At 39.3% G+C, this 15,720-nt stretch overlaps 1 protein-coding gene across 2 annotated transcripts in view; it reads left to right on the top strand.

Moving 5' to 3' along the window:
* The window catches only part of THADA (THADA armadillo repeat containing), a 329,797-nt gene that overhangs the window by 162,999 nt on the left and 151,078 nt on the right, over nt 1-15,720 (top strand). The window lies entirely within an intron of this gene.

Genomic DNA, 15,720 nt, shown 5'->3' with positions numbered 1-15,720 from the left:
TATGCCACCGAACTGTACACTTAAAAATGTGCAAATGTTGTGTTATCTCTATTTTACCACAATAAAAATTAATTAATTAATTAATTAAAAATGCTTGCTTCCTGGCAGCACCAGTACTTTGGTCACAGTTGGAAATACCAAAGGGTTGGGCTGCATGGTCTGCTTTATTTTGAATGGAATTTCTGTTGCATGTAAGACATTATTCACCCTTTTAAGAGCTGTGAGATTGTGAGCACAGAGCCCTTCAATGAACACAGGATAAAGAAACTGTTTTGCCACCATGATATGGACATACTGGGAAATTGGGGCACTGAAAGAGCCCTATCTGGAAAATGATTCTAAACCACTATTGCCACTTTCCTTCCACAGAGGTAACAAAACAGGGGAATAAGGTTTCTTGATGGCTAGAAAAGTAACATCTATTTTTTTTTTTTTTTGAATAGTAGCATCTTTTGCTCTGATTCTCATAGAGTAGCACTGAAATGTTCCTTGACCAGAAGTAGTATTAGGTAAGTTAACCTCCTCTGTGGTATCTGGCAGTCATTAAGTGGTCAAGCACATGTTTCTTCACCAACTTAAACTTGCATCTGACCTTATGCTTTCCTGTTAGGTTCTGTCCTCAGCCCAACCCATTTTTGTTACAAGGTTCTTGACCTGTGACTCAGCCAGTTCTTTCAGCTTTACTAGTGATGGGGTTCTTTTTGAGGGTGACATTTTGCCTTTTTTTTTTTTGCTCAGCCAAAAAACTTCTCAAGCCCTGCAAACATGTTCCCTGGTGACCTGGCTGTGGTATGAATTTCAGGATAGAAAAAAAAGAAATACAAGTATAACCCTATTGCAAATCTGAAACTTTTGGGCAACCTGAGTGGCTCAGCGGTTTAGTGCTGCCTTCAGCTTAGGGTGTGATCTTGGAGACCCAGGATCCAGTCCCATGTCAGGCTCCCTGCATGGAGCCTGCTTCTCCCTCTGCCTGGATCTGTGCTTCTCTCTCTCTCTCTCTCTCTCTCTCTCTCTCTCTCTCTCTCTCTCATATGAATAAATAAATAAAATCTTAAAAAAAAAATCTGAAACTTTTTTTTGTTGTTAACCCTGGGAGCGCCCATTTGAACTCAGAACCCTGACCAAACGATGCTTCTTTTTTCCTGTGTAAGTGTGTGCATATGCCCTCGTTCCTGCCATCTTTTTTTTTTTTTAAAGAAATGAATTTCTTATTTATTTTTTTTCATTCATTCATTCATCCATGAGAGACACAGAGAGACAGAGAGGCAGAGACACAGGCAGAGGGAGAAGCAGGCTCCATGCAGGGAGCCCGACGTGGGACTCGATCCCGGGTCTCCAGGATCACGCCCTGGGCTGAAGGCGGCGCTAAACCGCTGAGCCACCCGGGCTGCCCCCTGCCATCTTTTGAAGGAAGTTGTGAGACATTCATCATGGCTTCAATACTTTTCTCAAATTTAGTATTTTCCATAGAAAAAGCAAGAAAATATAGGGGCCTACAAAGAAGTTAAAGTAAATTTAAAATATATAAAACTCATTTTGAGTGAAACCAGTAAAAATAAGCCCTGACCTTTTCTTATAGGTAAGAAAAATTGGATTTTTTTAAAAAAGTTTTCTTACCGGAAATAAAGGTTTTGCCAGAAATAGCATTGGTGATTAAAGCAGTCTAATGTGGAAGATGCATCTTTAAAAATCTCCACCTTAAAAACTAAGATTTCTTTGCTTTCTTCTTGACTAATGGTTTTGTCAGAATAATCATTTAAATAATAAATGAAATGCTTTGAAGTATATAGGAGAGTGGAGGACTTTTCGGTGCCTTGTACGAACTGGCGATACTGATTATAAACAAAGTGATGGCAAATTCCACCAGCTTACCCAGGATCTAAATATTAGCAAATGTCGCCAAAGCCATAGAAATCTACTGGTGAAATCATGATGATGAATGAAAGTGATCCAGATTGTTTAATTTTCCTTTGAAATGTTATATTTATTAGATCTTAGCACCCAAAAGTTAAACAGTATTGAGTTTCACACATAGCGCTTTATTTTTAATCTTAGGTTGAAGGTTATATCCTTGGCATGATTGAAGAATGACTCATATAATTTGCACTGACTTTACTACTACTACTACTACTACTACTACTACTACTACTACTACTACTACTTCTTCTTCTTCTTCTTCTTCTTCTTCTTCTTCTTCTTCTTCTTCTTCTTCTTCGATGGGCAAGGAGGGAAGCTTGGAAGTAAGATGATACAGAATTGAGGCTTAATTTATTAAAATCAAATGGAAATAAATAAGTGCCACTTAATTTTCTTGTTTCTTCTTATATTCATGTGTATATCTTCTGTAAAGATTCCTTGGAATGCTACTTTTACCTGAAATGCAATGTAAAATATCTCTTGGCCACTAAAATTAGCAGTGAGAATTAGTGAATTTTTTTTCCAGTGAATATATCAAACTGTGTCACAGCCCAAACCTTTAGTCACGTGTACTTGTTGGAAGATGTGGCCAGAATTCTTTATTGACATGCTCCTCATCTTAAATACAATCACCGTGAAATTAATGTATTAAGCCATAGTCACGATCCAAGGAAGTTCTTAAAGGTAATGTGATTCTCCTTATAATTAATAACCTAATTAAATGCTGGAGAGCTTCAGTCATATAGCAGTGTACCTTGCTTCTGAACAAAGATAATACCACCACTGAAATTGTATAGTTGTAACACTAGTATATTTTTAATTAGTAGTAGGGTGTGTGTGTGTGTGTGATCAGTTTTGTTTCATCTTTAAACTTTGCACAGTGGTCTCCATTGTGTATTCATTTGGACTATATTAAATTACTTGGCTTCTGTTTTCTCAGTAATTGACATGATTCAAACTGGGATGAGTTGAAATTTGACTTTTCACTGTGGAATAAGCAAATTATTAAAATAACCAAAAATAAAAGATATTAGGAAGCAGGTTTAATCTACTCAAGATGGGGGGGAAAATCTGTTTAACCTTAATAACCACATGGAAAATCCTACTGCTAAATGCAGATGTGTTTATTAAAGCTGGCCCAACATATCTGATGTTGTTCAGTTGTATGGTTTGAGTTGTCAAGTGTATGTAAGTGTAATGAAATTGAATTTCTTTTAATATGTTTTACTGCTCTTCAATCCTATGATGGTAAAAAGGTCTCATAGTTGAAGCACGTTAGTTTTTGCAACTAGCCCACACAGTAGAGGCAGACAGATTTGATTTTGAATATCAGCTTGTTCATTCACTCCTGTTCTAAGCTTGAGCAAGTCACTTAATCTTTCTAAGCCTGTCCTAGAACAACATGTTGATTTGGAACATAGTTCCAGAAAAAAAAGAAAATTCTTTTTTTTATTCTTATATGATTAATTGTTAGAATTTCAGTGTTTATTGATTTGACTATTTAAGAGAGCATAAGGAAAAATTAATTCTGGTCATAAAAGTTCAAAGGAAATAGCTGGGCCTGTTTGATCTGAGGAAGGGAAGACTTGAGATGTTGTACAAGTGGAACTGGAAACAGAGAAGGAAAACCAGATGGGATGTGGATAGCTTAGTAACTTTTCTAAGGTATGTGAAAGGTTATTCTTTAAACCAACGTTATGGAGGTACAATTGGTGTAAAATAAAATGCATGTTCGTGTTTAATGTGTACTATTTGATAAATTTGTACACCCATAAAACCATCACCCTATCAAGATAGTGAACATATCTATCACCTACAAAAGTTTCCTTGTGCCTCTTTGTAACCATCTCTAGCCACTCTGCTCCCGTCACCTGGCAACGGCTGTCCTGTGTTCTATCACCGTAGATTAATTTGCATTTTATAATTTCCATTCATAAAAATGGAATCCTACAGTATGCAATCTATTTTGCCTGGCTTTATCACTCAGCATATTAATTTTGAGAGTCATTCATGTTATTATGTGTGTCTGTTCTCTTTTATCACTAAATAGTATTTCATTGTTCAGATGTACCACAATTTTTTTTTACAGACTCACCTGTTGCTGGACATTTGTGCTATATCTTGTTTTGACTCTTACAAATGAGGGTACTAGGAATATTCATGTACAAGTCTTTGGATTGACATGTTTTCATTTCTTTAGCATAAACACCTAGGAGTGGAATGAGTAGGTTGTATGGATGGCATATGTTTAACTTTATATGTCAAATGTTTTCCAAAGTGATATACCATTTTATGTTCCCACCAGCAAAGGATGAGAGTTGCAGTTGTTCCATATCCCAGTCAACTCTTAATATGCTCAGTCTTTAATTTTAGTCTTTCTAGTGAGTGTGTAAGTAGTATTTCATTATGGTTTTGATTTGAACTTCCCTAACGACAAAGGATGTTGAGCATCTTTACCTGTGTTTATTTGCCATCCATATATCTTCTTTGTTGACATGTCAGTTCAGAGTTTTTTTTTTTTTTTTAATTCAGTTGTTTTCTTATTATTCAGAATATATTTTGGGCGCAAGTCAGAAAGTTGTGCTTTTAGATGTAGATTCATTAATTTCCCTGGCATATAGAACCAGCAAAAAGAAATTAAGTTGCAGCAGGAAAGAGTATAATTATACATCAGTACTTTTTGATTGTGACACTAATATGGGCTTTGGGGCAACCAAAAGAGGATGTAAAACTTTCCCTGAAGGTATTCAAAAATAGGGCTGGCAATGGTCTGTTTGGATGCTATAGGCTTGCTGATGTATAACTCAATTTACCTAATTGCAGTCTTCATTTGAGGAAGGAATCTTCCCTGGGGTAGGTCTGTTGCTAACATCTCAGTATTCCTTGCTTTTTGGTGCTCTTTTTTTTTCAGGCCCCAAATATGCAGTTTCTTGGAATTTTTCAAAACTTTCCATGTAGTTTATGGTTTTTTAAAATTCGGTCTCTCTGATTTTAGCTTGAAATGTTGCTACGAAACATAGGAGGGTCATTCAGGGGCATTAATTGGCCTTCGCAAAAACAAATTGCAATCTCTGGAGAGTAATCAAATCCGAAGAAATGCTCAGATTTCTAAATTTCTCTCACAATGCAGTAGCACAAATCATTGTTTTAGCTGATAGTATTGGGAAGATTCTTTTAACTCTTTGTAGAGGCAAAATAATTAACTAGATTCTAGAGAAGAGGTTCTACATTGATTAAAGGAGTTGGGTGGTTTTAGCCTGCGGAAGGGAAGAGCAAGGGGTGATTTAATGACAGGATTCCAATACAGTTAATGAAGGGTTTTCCTGTGTGTCGAAAACACTGGTCATTTGTTCTCCAACTACAGAAAAGCTCAAATGAGAGAAAATTGGCTCCAAGTTTAGAAAGATTGAGTGTGGGTAGTGTTAGACATAAAACTTTTATTATTGGCATCAATATTATTATGAGATTAAGCAATGGAACAAGTCAAGAGAGGTCATAAAGATACTTTAAAATAAGAAGATAGCTATCTGCCTAGGATGTTTAAATGTCCATTGAATTGTAGGATTCGGTTATTGAAGAGGACCTTAGAGATCACTTATTTTAATCTCCTTTTACAGATGAGGCTATGAAGAGACATTATGTAATTTGCCTGTGGCCACATTGCTAGATGCTAATATTTTACTCTGAGGATGTCTTAAAAGTAGCCTCACTCCAGAGACACCACGGGGCCCATGTGAGAGTTTCTACTCACACCAGCTTTTACTCCGTCATAATCGTCACTTAAAGCTGATTATTATGTGTATTATTTTTTCCAAGCCAGCGAAGAGCCAGTGTACTGACCTGCATGTGTCTCTTCTTGTCATTAAAAATGTTAAGGATTTCTATTCTTGGACATTTTGAACTTGTCTCTAAATAAATGCTATACTTTAAATGACTGTACATGATTTGACCAGAGGCATTCAGTATTGATTGAAGTCAGTAGAAGACACTGCCACAACCTTTGGGGAGCCTGTGCCAGTCTGATATGGGGTTCTTTGTTAACTTCTGGTTGATGGTTGTGCTACAAAGACTCATTTGCTGGATGACTTTGGGTCAGTTATTGTGTCCTGGTGACTAGTTTGCCTTCCTTAAAGATAATATACTATAAAGCTTTAGGTTTCATTTTGTAAAACACTATTTGGAGCAGTAGGAAACCTTTCTAGGCCACCAATTCATTATGTATAGGGTCTGCAAATATGATTTCTAACAAGTGGGATTAAGTGGAATAAATTGCTTACAGAGGATTACACCTCTATTACCATAACTGAAAGAAATTGGCACAATGCAATTTATTTAATTGTGGTTACATTTTATTTGATAACTCATCATTCTATACATGTTCCCACTAGACCATCTAGAGCAAAAACCTACATATTTATATAGTATTATATACTTATTTTAAAGGGTTTATATAAGTACTAAAAAAATGTCATAATATATTCAAAAATATCTAGCATATTGCCTGAAATCTAGCAGACACATAGTGAATGATCCTACCTTCATTTTTTTTCTTTTCTTGGGTTTTAGTCTTGGGTATTGGAGTCCTTCAAAAACCTAACAAATTCTTGTCAAAAGGGAAGTTCATAGAGCTGTTCATATTTAAAAGTGTTTATTTAAAAATTATCATAAGTGAAAAAAATTAAAAATAAAAATTATCATAAGTGTATGCTAAGCAGTTGATTCATAGGATATTTAGATTTTATAAGATTTTAACATTTTTTTAGATATAGTCACCTGAAAAGTCAGGTTCTATTGGTTCAAGAAAGATTTACTTGGCACCTGTGATTTGCTCACTCAGTCTTGGGCTAGATTGAGGATGCTTTGAATGCCAGAATGAGACATTTATATTTAATGTGCCAATAGAGAGCTGTCATGGGTTCTGAAACATTTGAAAGCTACAAACAAAACTTTTTCAACTGAACCAAAAACATTCCTTTCTAAATGTTCCTCTTATGTATATGTATTAGAATAAGAAGAAGGTAAATTCTCTCTATACCTTTGTGTAGTCCGTTGAGTTGACCACCCAGTCCTGTGTTTGTGAACTGGAAACCACCCATGGTAAATATGGATCCACACTCTGTAAAGTTTAATGGAGTGACTTTCAACGGTATAAAACTGCTTTGAGAACTTGGCCTTTGAGCAGTGACCATCCTCTAAGGAGACCCTGTGTATTCAGGACTATTTCCTCTGAGCCTCTGACTACCGGCAAGGAAAGAAGGAAGACATCCTGGAGCCAAGTATTATGTTCAGTCCCTTTAGAGAGTCACTGGCTGCCTGAATGTGCTCATCGCTCAGCTTTTTGTAGAACCAGAGAAGAAACAGTATGAGGGCTTTTGCTTTTGAGAAGAATGTGCAGCTCTTTCCCTCAGTCTGCATGGGCTGCCGCTCTCAGCTCCTGCCCTGCACACAGCTTATCCCAGCCCCGGGAGCCCTGAGGGTAGATCCAGCTTTTCTAGCTGTCCATAAGGAGACCAGTAGACCAGTATGCAGCTTATTGATTCAGTGTCAGAAAACCCGCACGTGCACAGGGAGGGAAGATTATACCAAAATTTCAAACTGTATCTACTGATTATTTTTATTGTTTTGGAAAATTTTGTACTTTTGATGTTATATATCTGTATTTTTTTCCCTTCATAAATACTCCATCTTATTTTGGGTAAAGACTGAAATTAATTATTCCTTTTTAATCTCTAGTCTTCCAAAGTATTTGCATTTCTGTTGCTATAAAGTATTTTTCATGTTTTTTTCCCAGAGTCAGGAAAAAAATCATTGTGAAGGTACACCACGATTCATTGCTCCAAAGAAAAACCCCTTCTTTCCAATTGTCTAGACCATTTGGTTGGAATCTGAAAAATTCAGTTTCAAATTGAATTTATTGTTATCTAGGCAAAAAAAAAAAAAATGAAAGAATGGAATGAAATTTCAGATGAAGTATAATTTTCACACTTTGTATATTTTGATCTCAACAAGTAACCAAGGATTCACATTCAGAAATCATGATCCTTTCATTCAAGACATGATTATAATTCTAAATAATTAAAGAGCAGTATTCAAAGAGCTTTTTGAAGTAAGTACCACCCTAGATACCTTCTTCTGTCCCTGTTGGACAATGCCCTCACTGTATTTCCTAATACCAAAAGAAATGGCATGGATGCAAGTAGCCATTGTCATTGCACTCATGCCTCCGTGCATTTGCCACATACGTGGCCTAATGCTGTGCCCAGCTCTTGCAGGAGCAGATGGAGGGGTGTCACTGCAATGGAGGCCGATTCCCAGCTCCTGGCAGCTGCCATGTTCACCACTTTGGGATTAGCAGCCTGTGACTGGTCAGTCTGCATAAAACTTTGGTAACTTGGAGGTGGAGGGCAGGTGATCTTAAGAGAATGTGCCTTCTATGGCTTAACTCTGTGGTTGGGCTGTCCCAGGTGGTTACACGCTGCTGTTTTCAGATGTTCTCTTGTGGTTTGTTATTGTCAGCATTTCTTCATAAAAACATTTTTTAAAAAAGGTTCACCTGTGTTGTTTGGAGTTAATTTGCAAAGAGCAGTTACTGCTGTGAGCTACCCAGTAGATAAACATTTAAACTTAGCATTCTGCCTGTAGATACATATATATACATATATATATTTGTCCAGGAAAGCTGGAAATGTTCCATTTCTAGCTTAGCTGCTGCCTACTGCTTTTATTTCCCTCTTACTACCCAAACCAAAGACTTTAGAAAATCAGACTTCAAAAAATCCTGAACCCATTATCCTTCCAAGAAATATATTTGAATAAAGAAATCCATGAGCTGTGCAGAGGGCAAGATTACAGTAAATGGTACTTTTAAGTGCTAGTGGTTTGAGTTTCAGGAAAAGGAACAAGGAGTTCGGGTGGTGTAGGGCTTTTGATGAACTGAAAATTGGTATAGGAAGGACAAGTAGAGAATCTGGCAACCTTGATGGGTACTAAACTCACCTGAGAATGTGGGAGAAGGGCTTCAGGAATGCCACATGGTATAACAAAAACATAATTAATAGTCACAGGACATGCTGAAATGTCTGCTTCTTCAGATTCACTGGTACAAACTTATTTTTGTAGTGGTTTCTCTCTTGCGCATGCACACATACCCACACAAATGTACATGTTTCCGGAAGGCAAGATTTGAAACTAAGAACTATACACAATGAAAAGGAAAAATAACTCTTTGGTGAAACAGCATTAGACACAGGTTAGAATGGAATACAATTTGGATCCTGGACCTGAAGAATAAAGGCAGTGGGCCTCACATAACTAGCCAGTTGCCCCCAAAGAAACTCAATCTCCCATCCGTCTTTTCCAGCTCCTTTGGTGGGGAGGGGGAAGGGTAGCCTTTATAAGCCCTTGAAGCTTGTTTCGTATAAGCAGGGCTCTGGGTCCTCAGCCAGTGGTTGAGATGGAGTTTGTACCCGTGGATAAAAAGCTTTTAAGTTTGCGAGGTATTCCACCTGTTGCTTCAATGATAGCTCCCACTTACTGATCACTAACTTGTAGGTGTTGCGTCTCATATGCTTTAACTCATTTAGGCTTCACAAGGGCACTATGAGGTTATTTCTCTTGCCCATTTTATTGAAGATAAAAATTTAGGAGGTTCACTGACCTGCCCAAGGTCATACACTAGTAAGTGGCAGGACCTGGATTTAAACTAAGGTCTTCTAGATTCCAGGACATGTTCTTGGCTCCTGTCCTATGTTTCTGCTCTCTTGCGAAAGACCTGATACCTGAGCAGAGTTCAGAAGAAGAGGGGTCCCCCAAGTATAGAGGGTGAAAGGACATTCATTCCAGTGAGAGCGAATTACATGGGCAGAGGTGCTAAGGATGAAACAATAGTTGGTTTGACGGAACATACGCAGTTGACCCTTGAACAACTCCAGGCTTAGGGCCACTGACCCTTCTACTGCATACAGTTGAAAATCTGCATGTAGCTTTTGGCTCCCCCAGAACTTAACTGATAGCCGACTGTTGACTGGAAGCTTTGTATTGATAATGAACAGTTGACTGACACACAGTTTTATATGTTATATATATTGTATACTGTATCCTTAGAGTATACAATGCCTATTTTTTTCTGAAAAATTTTCAGTATCTCTAGGCTATATAGTTCGTCTGCGAGTTTTTCAAATTATCACAAATATCCTCCCCCCAATTTTTTCCAATATATTTATTGAAAAAAATCTGCATATTAGTGGGCCTGTGCAGTTCAGACCCATGTTATTCAAGGGTCAACTTGTTAGCAAGATTTTTCTTTTTAGAACAGTATCACCTGAGGTCTCAGCCTCTGCCTTCTCACCCAGCCTGCAGAGATATCCTGCAAGGTAGGATTATCGCAACTTTTATCAAAAGTTGACCATTCCCCAATGGCAGATGGCGCTGCTGCGTGAGAAACAGACCATGATGGCAGGGCATTCTTGAGTAAATCTGGTGAGGGACCTGGAAGTAAGTCACACATAGCTTCTTTAAATTCAGCCCAGCTCCCAGGATGTCAACCCCTTGGTCAGGTAGGGGCATCTAGAAAAGGTAGATGATCATCTTCATCAGCAGCAGAAGTGTGGGGGCTTCTGTTTTGTACAAGATGCAGCTTGGCCTCCAGAAAGTGAGGATAAGACTGGAGCTGGGTCTGGGAATGCAGAGGAACTGGAGGAGCATTAATTATGTCAGTAAGGGAGAGTAGAAGGAGATACTAGCTGGATTGTGAAGTCATTCTGAGACTTCTCGGAAGTCTGGCACTCTGATCCTCATGAAATGAGGGATTCACATGAGGTCACTGAACCTTACGAAGTCCTTTCAAAAATGCTTCCCTCGCATTGCCTAGAAGTGTTCTCTCAGCCATTCTGTCTTGCTGTGAGGATTTTTTTTTAAGATTTTATTTATTTATTCATGAGAGAAACAGAGAGAGAGGCAGAGACACAGAGGGAGAAGCAGGCTCACTGTGGGAAGCCCGACGTGGGACTCGATCCCAGGACCCCAGGACCTGAGCCAAAGGCAGATGCTCAACCGCTGAGCCACCCGGGTGCCCCTTGCTGTGAAGATTAAATGATGTAATACACGCAAAGATTTTAACACTAAGTCTGGACCTCTGTAGAAACTCAGGAAGTGGGCAGCCCTGGTGGTGCAGCGGTTTAGCACCGCCTGCAGCCTGGGTTGTGATCCTGGAGACCTGGGATCGAGTCCCACGTTGGGCTCCCTGCATGGAGCCTGCTTCTCCCTCTGCCTGTGTCTCTGCATCTCTCTGTGTGTGTGTGTCTCTCATGAATAAATAAATAAAATCTTAAAGAAAAAAAAGAAGCTCAGGAAGTGTTAGCTATTGTCAGCATCATTTTTATTGTTGTGCTTCACATTCTACCAATTAGAGACTGGATGGTTCCATAAACCAGTCACACTTCAGTGTGACTAGGGTGAGCTTTTCCAAAGCTTTTCCAAGGCTAAAGATTTTGAGGCATCTGCATTGTCAAGGCTTAGAAAGACTGGATTTTGCAGGTGGACAGACCTTAACTGGAATGCAGGATCTGCCACTTGCTATTTTTAGGATCTCAAGTATGTTGGGATCACTTTCCTCATCTTAAGAGAGGGATGATGATAATGACCTTAAATGAAGATTCAGTGAAGTAAATGAAACAGCATGTCTAAAGTAAACAGCCAATCACAGTACACAGTAGGCATTTAGTAAAATTCAGTTCACTTCCTTCTGTCTGGATACACAGAGGGGCAGTTTGGGTTTATGTAGGGAAAGACACAGGCCAAACCCAAATGTTCTCTCCTTTAGCCACTGTTTCATCCCAGCTGGACCATATCTCCCAGACTATCCACCCTCTTGTCTGTGTATCTCCCCTTAGCTCTACTACAACAGCCTGTGTTTACTTCTTGTGGCCCTGAGAAGCACTGGCTGATTGGCCTGTCTTTCCCACTGCACTGTAGGATCCTGGGGCATGGGAGTGGCTTTGCTATCTGATTTTCTGGTACCTATCCCAGTGTGTGCTTGTGCTAGGCACTCAGTAGATGTCTCAATGCCTCGTCTAGGAGATAAGGGTGAACAGAGACAGTTTGGGTGATGTCCAGCCACTTACCTGTGAAACCTTTCAGGAAAATTGGAGCAGATTCTTAGGGTAAATATAGAGAGGAAAACCTGGATAAAGCTCAGCCACCACTCTAGGAAACAAGGTGAACTGGGAGGAAGATCTCAGAAGAACTCTTGCCTGCTCAGGATACCATATTCTAAACTCTTCAGGCTTCCCCAGGGTTTCTGAAGTCCAGAAGGATGTATTATCCTCATTTGAAGGTCCTTTATGTCTTCCAGAAAACCACTCCAACTCTCCCTTCTGCTTGGCTTCTCTGTGCTGCTCACAGCCATGTGTATCTCCATGGGTACTACTGGTTTGTGATCATGGGGTTATCTGTCTGGCTTCCCCCTTGACTGGTGATTTCCTGTGAGTGAAGTCCTGTTCTCCATCTCCCTATCTCTAAAGCAGAGCACATACCTGGCAGTCACACTGCGTGTAAAAGAGCAACAGGAGATTCTTGCCCTGGGTCTGGGAAACACTGCCCCAAGGGTTTTGGGTGTGTGTCATGAACTTCTGAAATTATATGGGAAATTGCATGTATATGTTTGTAAATCTGTTTCTCTTTTTTTTTTTTTTTTTTTTTTTTTAATTTTTATTTATTTATGATAGTCATACAGAGAGAGAGAGAGAGAGAGAGGCAGAGACACAGGCAGAGGGAGAAGCAGGCTCCATGCACCGGGAGCCTGATGTGGGATTCGATCCCGGGTGTCCAGGATCGCGCCCTGGGCCAAAGGCAGGCGCCAAACCGCTGCGCCACCCAGGGATCCCTCTGTTTCTCTTTTGAGAGCACCACAGTGTACATTAGATTCTGAAATGTTGTCATGATCCCACAAATATTAAAAACAAAAAACTCAACACACTCATTTAGAGATTTTCTACATAACTTGTAAAGCTTGTGTTTTTATTAGCTGGGAGATATTTTTATGCTCCCTCCATTTCCAGGTGTGAGCTACAGCTTGGAATAGCTCACAGGCTCCATCTCGGAGCCTTGGATAGTGGTTCTGGCATGGGTGCTACTGCTTGTATATCCTGAAGGGTCCACTTAGCTTCTCTGAGCTTCGTTTTATGTTTCATCTGTTAATTTAGGTTTATAATGCCCTCATGTCCTGCAGGAATGTTGCATGATAGAGAAATATGGGTGTGCAGCTGTTTTATAAACTGCCAAGGCTATATAATTGCAGAATGCAAGTATTATGATGACAGATGTGTCATTTTCATGTTACACAGTGCTGAGAACACAGGAGGTGCTCAGTAAATATGAGATTAAAATGAACGTGGAAATGGTTAATTGGAGTGAAAGGTCTAGAGGTTTGGGTATCTGCATGTCCTGTACATTCTGTGGAAGGACTCAGTATTCAGGCCTAGAATATAGCTGGGGCTACTGAGGATGTGTTTTTCAAACAATAGTTAAAGGAGAAATGACCTTCCAGATCCCAAATCCATTTGCTTTGTTTTCCAGAAGAAACTGAGGATTAGAGAGACAGAAGCAGTTCCACTTCTTTTCAGAAGGGCTTGACATGCCTCTTCCTCTCTTTTAATGGAGATACACACACACACACACACACACACACACACAAAGCCCAAAACAAAACTCACTACCTTCATATCATCATTCTGTCATCTTATCTTCTTAAAAATGGTCCAGCATTCACACCACAGTCCTAATTCTCTCATTGAAGCCATTTAGAGGTGTACAAACTTAGAACATGCTGGTCCTGTACTGGGCACAGGTACATTGCACTACGGAAACTTTGTATCAACAAAGCATCTTTCCTCTTGGAATGTTCTTGTAGACATCAGATGAAAACACTGGGTATAGATTATTGCTACCACTGTCGGCTCAACTGAGACCCAGAGAGGTTACGGTGACTTGTCCAGGTCATAAAACGGTGTCCAAAAGCAGGATGGAGACCCAGGTGTTCTGATTTTCCATCCTTTATAGCCACTACACTCTCTAACCCCAAAAAGCATCTCTGCTTGGTTTTGGCACATTTACTGAGTCAGACTAGGAGATTCTATCCAAAGGAAAGATAGATTTAAGCTTCCTTCAAATATATTCTGCTCAGGGCTAAAAAGACTATGTTTATATCCCCTCACACTCCAGGCCATATAGAACCGGAGAAAAGCTAAATCTCATCAGACCCCTCCCAGCCCCCCAGTACGTGACAAAACAGTAACCTGGAAATGTTTTTTGCTTAATGGGTATGGGTGTGTGTGTGTGTGTGTGTGTGTGTGTGTGTTGACTATAATCTATCCTTCCGTTTTTAATAATGTGCAATAGAGAGGAGTTTTAAATTACATTTAATCGTTGTTTCATAATGAGTGATAATTAAATATTACTTTTAAAATAAGCTCTTTTTCTGTAATTGCATTACTTTTTTAGGGGAGATTTTGTTTTGCTCTTTAACCGGATTGTGTGCATTTGGAAAGTACCTTAGCACAGAGTATCCAAAAGCAGAAAATTCTGGCACTTTTCCCACTTTCTATTATTTCTCCTGTATGGATGCCAGATTCCTTTGGGAAATCATCATTTGCTAAAGGTCAGGAGCAAAAGGAGGGGCCTTCTTTAGTGTACAGTTACTGCTAATTAGAAACTAAACATCTGTGACCATGTCAGAGTTATTTGTATTTGAAAAGAAACATTTATATACAAGAGCCCTGTTCGGTAACATAAAACACCCTCTACCACAAAGTGTGTGTGTTGGAGGGGTAGGGGACGGACAGATGGGGAAGCTCCCGACACATGACTGGGCTGAGTGAGGTCATTTGCTAATTAAATCTCAAAGCATTTTCAGAGTATTTTCTTTTCTCTGTCAAGTGAAGTTTGTCACTCCCCCTACCCCTTGCACCATGGGCCAAAGCAAACATTTTACCAATTTAATTTGCCAATTAAAGATTAAATATTTAATCATTTTAAAGGAAAAATACATAGAAAATGGGTGGTTTGGCAAAACCTACTCAAAGACCATTGGGAAATTTCTAGTGACTTACTGTAACATCAGCCCTCAGTATCTTCTCAGAGTGTGCTGTAAGGTGAGCTCCTCTCAATCCATAAAGTGTGTGCTGAGCTGATAGGGGGGAAATGACACAATGTTTGACTTACCCTGTGCCTCTTCCTCCTCTCTCTCTCCCCGCTCCCCATGATGAAATTCTGTTTGGGGTATTCCATTTGTATAGAAATTGTATCTGTTCTTTCATTGTCCTATTAAGATAAATGTCAGTGATGCCTCTGGGATATTAGAAATGTTTCAGTCATAGGGCTTCATCCTTCCACATGCGAAGCCTACATGGCCCGGATCTTACCAATAATTCCTTTTGGAATACTATTTAATTTTGAAAACGAAGCAAGAGACCATCTCTTTCCTTCACAGAGTCTGCTGTCTTCTGATCTTCCCCATCCTTATCTTAGCATCCAAGATATTTCTGTAAGTGGAGTTGCTTTTTGAATTGGATAAAAGATCATGGTGTCTTAATAAATTGGGCCTTCCTCTCAAATAATACTATCTGTGTGAAGGCTCTGAAGTGCACAGTTTCAGCAAAATGGTTGTGGACTCTCAGGTTCTGAGTGTTTACAAAGTCAAGAGGCCCTTAGATGACCTGCCTTTCTAATGACCTATGTAGAATCTCAAAGTACCACTTGTCCGTGACTTTCACTGATTTAAGAACTGGCTTTTATTCCAGTTCTTTG

This window comes from Vulpes lagopus, chromosome 5 (assembly GCF_018345385.1).
Source record: "Vulpes lagopus strain Blue_001 chromosome 5, ASM1834538v1, whole genome shotgun sequence".
NCBI lineage: Eukaryota > Metazoa > Chordata > Mammalia > Carnivora > Canidae > Vulpes > Vulpes lagopus.
Note: the sequence above shows the minus strand (reverse complement) of the source record. Positions and strands in the feature narration are given on the sequence as shown.